The sequence below is a fragment of the Periplaneta americana genome, chromosome 5 (assembly GCF_040183065.1).
Source record: "Periplaneta americana isolate PAMFEO1 chromosome 5, P.americana_PAMFEO1_priV1, whole genome shotgun sequence".
Lineage (NCBI taxonomy): Eukaryota > Metazoa > Arthropoda > Insecta > Blattodea > Blattidae > Periplaneta > Periplaneta americana.
This window is the reverse complement of record NC_091121.1, coordinates 186,817,026-186,823,439: the sequence shown is the minus strand read 5'-3', so window position 1 is coordinate 186,823,439 and position 6,414 is coordinate 186,817,026.

Sequence of the window (6,414 nt, the reverse complement as noted above, 5' to 3'; positions counted from 1 at the left end):
AGCCAATACTGAAGAGAATGACGCATGTAATTATCTACACCACACCGCCATTAATCCCCACTTGATTAATAAGTATAAAAATATTTGATTTTAATAATATTATTATCTTACGTAAGTTTTGTATATGTATATACAATATAGCCGCCACTCAGTAAATTATAGAAATTAATATCTAATTTAAGATATTCTCTACATCTACTTACATAACCCCAAAACTTTCATATCATCAACATAGCATTAATATGTATAATTAACGAAAAAGTCACATCATGGCATTAACTATAATAAAATTTCATTTCTAATGGTAATAATGTCATCAAACCACCTCAAGTTTTGTAGATTTTAATATCCAACACATAGCTGTACTCAGAAAATTACACACCGCAGAATCAGACCTGTAAATTATTTTTAGTAAGTCTTGAAGTTTTTAATAACCAATTGAATTTGAGCTCTAAATATGTCAGCAATCCTGCAGGTCATGGCCTTCGTGGAATAGCCTATTGTTTATTGTAGTGTGTGTTTTGTTTTATTGTGAAATGCAATTAGTTCTCAAAACTGACGAAAGATGGATTTTGGAAAATTGGAAAATAATGTGGGAAAATTGACATTTCACTGAAAACTACTATTTTTCTGAAAAACTTTGGGGTCCAAGCTTCAAAATGAGGGGTCATTTATTAAAATCCGTTCAGCCGTTTTCCCGTAATTTCCATTACCAGTTGAAATTATATATATATAGATGCCAGTGAATACATTGTACAGATGCTGAAAATGAACCGCGGATGACGGCACAGAAAATGGAAAAATCTGCTCCAACACCTCAAATTCTACTTTAATTCGTTCTTATTTTGAACACGTATGTTTCACGTAGAACGTCGTTGGTTTAGTCACTCGGCTAACAATGTGACAAGAATACGAAATTAGATGGATTGTATACAGTTTTCTGATAAGCTTAGTCATTCAACCTTGTGGTAGTTGGTGGCAATTCCTCATGTGACAAAACTACAAGACTTTTACAACAGCTTTAGATACATACATTAGGCTGTCATATGACTAACATCGCTGTTATTTGTAGTTACATAAGTAGGCTACTTTTACTGTCATATCTAACCAAATGAGAAAGTTGCATTATGTAAATTGAATTTTCAATGCAACAAATCCTCGTAAAATATTCATTCATTCATCATTCATTCATTCATGCATCCATCCATCCATCCATCCATCCATCCATCCATTCACAGCTTTCTGCCCAAGGGCAGGTCTTTCACTGCAAATTCACCATTCTTCAATCTTCCTTGTTTCCGCCTTCCTCATAGTCTCCGCGTATCTTAATAATAATAATAATAATAATAATAATAATAATAATAATAATAATAATAATAATAATAATAATAATAATAATAATTCTTTATTTATACTGGCAGAGTTAAGGCCATAGGGCCTTCTCTTACACTCTACCAGGTCACAAAGTATACAAGCAGTTAAAATTTAACAAAAAGTTAAAGAACAGAATACTAACATATTACAAAAAAATATAATAATAATAATAATAATAATAATAATAGTAGTAGTAGTAGTAGTAGTAGTAGTAGTAGTAGTAGTAGTAGTATAAAATCGACACTAAACAACATGAAAATAATACCATAATAGAAAAAAGAAAGTAAAATACATTGGAATATAGCAAAAGCAACTCATTTAGTACAAATGGTCTTTACTCCTGGTTGAGTATTAGAGAAGGCCGTATGGCCTTAACTCTGCCAGGTTAAATAAATCATTATTATTATTATTATTATTATTATTATTATTATTATTATTATTATTATTATTATTATTATGGAAAACGTAAGGTAGAATATAACAAAATGGAATGTAATAAAATAATAATAACAAAGAAAAGAAATACGAAAATTAAATAAAATCCACAATAAAAAGGCTATGATAATAAATTCATCGGCTGATAAAGAGAACAAAAAGGGGAAAGGAAGGAAAGAAATATATAGCCTATATTTTTACAAAACTATCGCAGAGAAAAGGGCTTATAACTGAAAAGAATCTAATTGAAAAAGAGCAATTTTAATTTATTTTTGAAACTAGAGAATCTCCGACAGTCTCTGACATGTTGTGGTAGAGATTTCCAGAGATGAGCTGCAGAGACGGTGAAAGATGAAGAGTAGAAGGATGTTCTGTGTTTAGGAATGGAGAGTGTGATATGGTGTTGTGAGCGAGTATCTATTTCGTGATATGAGGACAAATGTTGAAAACGAGAAGCTAAGTAGCTAGGGTTAGAGGTATGAAGAATATTGAAGAGTAAAGTGAGAGAGTGAATAGTTCTTCGCTCCTTGAGACGGACCCAGGACAGCATATTTAATGTTGTCTACCATCTGATATCTTCTTCTCCCGTTCACCATTCCTTCCAGTACATTCTTCAGTAGGCAGTTTCTTCTCAGCCAGTGGCCCAAGCAATCCCTTTTTCTCTTTCTCACCAGTTTCAGCATCATTCTTTCTTCACCACTCTCTTTCCAACACAGCTTCGTTTCTTATTCTGTCTGTCCACTTTACACGCTCCATTCTTCTCCATATCCACATTTCAAAAATGCTTTCAGTCATTTCTCTTGACTTCGTCGTAATGTCCATGTTTCTGCCTCAAACAATTCCACACTCCACACAAAGCACTTCACTAGTCCCTTTCTTAACTTCGTAATGTCCATATACCACAGCGCGAAGAGTTTGGCTATTGTTGCTTATACAGTGAAACTTCCCTTAACGGACACTTCCCAATAGCGGACTCGTCTCAGTAGCGGACATTTTAAAATTCCCCTGCAAAATAACATTGGCCCTTATGATAAAATTCTTCCAAATAGCGGACATTCTCAATAACGGACGCGGACACTGAAATGTATCTCCCAACAACAATTAAAACTTCCAAATAACGGATAGCGTGAAAGAAAAAAAGAAAAAGACGGTTTTAAATTAAACGGAATTCTAACGGAATTCTTTGCAACAATCATTATCGTGCATTTGAACGTTCTTGTACTTTATTGAAGGTAAGCAGCACAGTTGTTAGTTGTGATACTGTACGCGAGCAGTCCGTACTTTCTTGGTTTGTCAAGTTGAGTGTTCGGAAGTACAGTCACATTAAAAATGTCACAAAAACGTAAACGTTTGTCACTAAAAGAGAAAGTGGATGTTGTGAAGCATAGTGAGAAGGAGAAATTAAGTGTTCGTGAGCTGGCCACAAAGTTTAATGTGGAAAAACTCAGGTTAGTGAAATTATGAAAAACAAGGATGTTATTTTAAAGTCAACAATTCTAGACTTCTTTGTGTAAGGTGAAGTGGTACAGTGACTGATGTTTATTTCATTTACAAAACATTTACTGGTACGATTTCTCTCAGGATGAATACTGTAAACAATCTCACTGTCTACTGTACTGTATTGTAAAATATAGTGTTGAATATGTATGAGACATTTCAATGTACTGTATACATACTAACGATTTTCTAAATAGCGGACACTTCTCAATAACGGGACATTTAATTTTTCCACGGCGGTGTCCGCTATTGGGAAGTTTCACTGTATTTACCAATATTTCTTCATTATCAATAACATGAATTGTAACATCATTTTTCCTAACTAAAATTATCCACCTTCATTACACTCTTTTAACACTTTTATAAATTAAGACTTACTACATAAACAATTTTCCTTTATTAATATGGAACTAAGTTTGTAATTTACATGGGTGTTATAGTTTCGGCTTCATTTTAGAACTAGTGAGTCTTTGCTTGTTTCCGGTTTCTTCTGAAGCTACTTTGATGGTGGGTGCGTTTGTGTGTGGCAGTGTGGCGACAAATAGGGTGTGTTCTGAAATGTAATCGTGTATTGAGGCTGTGTTGTGGATGTGTTTTTGTATGGCTGCTTATTTTGTACTGTTCTAGTGTATTTAATTTCTTCTTTTTAAGTTGAACCTTGTTGTGATTTGTTCCTTGTAGCGTGTTTGAAATTATCTTCCAATTTTTTCGACGTTCTTTGGTATATTCGGCGGTAAATCTATGTACGAAAAAGCGTATATGCAAGGCATATTAAAAGCCTCAACAAACATAAACTTAATCTAACATAAGCCTTACGAAAACTCGCTTTAGCTTTCCACATAATATTGGCAGCAGCGACGCGTTTCCCGCGAGTCTTCTGCCAGACAGAGTGAGAATTATCACTCACTTTCATTTGGTCATGAAATAACGCAACGAAAATCAGACGTCAGTCTCGTGTGTGGTGTAGAAGCATATCGAAATTTCATTTGTAAAAATAAATAGCTAAGGACAGAAAGCAAGATAAAGATATTCTACAGATTCAAGAGCAAGTATGAACAAAACTACAATAAACAGCTAATGAAAACAGCGGAATCGATTATTTTAAGGGGTTAGGTACAGCTTACAGCAGTAAAATTTTGGAAATATTCAACATTTGTTTCTTCCATTGCTATATCTTGTACAATAATTAAAATTAGTATATGTAAAAGACCGTCCATCTTCTATATGAAAAAAATATTTTTACGATTTAAAAAAATTATTTACATTTCTTTTTTCAAAATTCAGTTTACTGTGCAGCGATGAAGCGTTTCCCACATATCTCGAAAAAATATCCAACATTCTGTGATGAAATTTCTTGTGTGTATTAATGGATGTCATATCTGCATGATGCAAGATCACTTCTCTATCTTTGATAGATTGTCTGATAAAAAATATTTTTTTTTACAAAATGGTCAAATATCGGTATTTTCTCCTAACACAAAATAAAAAAAAATATATTATTTATTAAGGAATATAGCTGACAGAGCATGATATTGTAAACATGAGTTTCAGCAATAAAATAAAAGAGAGAGAACATGAAAAAGTTAACAAGTTTATGAGTTATGAGGGAAACGCTTCATCACTGCACAGTGAACTGCACATTTTGAATTTTGAAAAAAATATATATAAATAATTTTTTTAAATCGTATTTTTTTTTTTTCATATAACAGAAGGACAGTGTTTTACACATACTAATTTTCATTATTGTACAAGATACAGTAATGAAAGCTCAGTCGGTTAAGGCACTTGCCTGCCGGTCTGAAGTTACGTTCGGGCGCTGGTTCGATTCCCGCTTGGGCTGATTACCTGATTGGGTTTTTTTCCGAGGTTTTCCCCAACCGTAATGTGAATGCCAGGTAATCTACGGCGAATCCTCGGCCTCATCTCGCCAAATACCATCTCGCTATCACCAATCTCATCGACGCTAAATAACCTAGTAGTTGATACAGCGTCATTAAATAACCAACTAAAATAAAAAAAATACAATAATGAAGGAAAAAAAATGTTGAATATTTCCAAAAATTGTATTGCTGAAAGCTGTACCTAACCCCTTAAGAATAATCATAGGCAAAACAAAATTGGATAGAATTAGGAATAAATATATAAGAAGGAATGTGGCGTGTCGATGCTAGACATTCGTTAAAACGAGAAGAAAAGAATGGGATGCTCATGTGGACAGAAAACATAGGCTAACATGAGACTTATCAAAACAATAAGGGACTTACGAACTGGAAGAAGAGAAGTGAAAAGACGAAACAAAATTGGTGGAAACAAATAGGCACGTGAAGAAAGAAGATACAGTGAAACCTGCCTTTGCGGTCACTTCATTTAAACGGCCACCTGGCCAAAAGGCCAATTTTCTCTGGAACCAATTGGATTTGCCATAAGATCTATACAAATTGTCTCTTTATTTAGCGGCCACCTCATGCTTCGGCCAGCGGCCAGGGTCTGTTTGGATTGGAACCTGACTATAACAGTCACTGTCCAACAAAAAATCTTTTCACGGATACTGTCTGACCTATTTTTTCGATGGTTAGAGGACAGAGAGCAATATCACGAGGACAATAGCTAAGTGTACAACAGTACACCCTCCATATCTTGGGGTTAGTTGGTTACTGTTTTATGACTCTTTTGTCACTTTCCACTCCGACCCTGCACAGCTATAAATTATTACTCGTTTTTAAAGGATTGAAACACGGACTTTTTCTATCGAAAATGTCACAGTATGTTTTAGGTCAGTAGTTAACCATTCGAATTTTTTTAAATTGTTTTCTCCTCTTTCCATCTTTTTCTATTTGGACCAGCTTTTACGAATTGTTCTTCTTTTTATGCAGTTGATTCGGAGGAAGTGTGACGTTAGTTTGAGAGAGAAATCATGTCTAACAATAAATCTAGAGTGGTGTTAAGTTTAGAGGTGAGACGAAAAATGATTGAAGGAAGTGAGAAGGGAACATCTGCGAGAAAAATGGCAGAAATATTCAAATGTGGAAGGACACAAATACACGGTATAATTAATATGAAATATTAAAAGAATGATAGCCAAAAAAGGAGAGAGAATCTGTGTTTAGT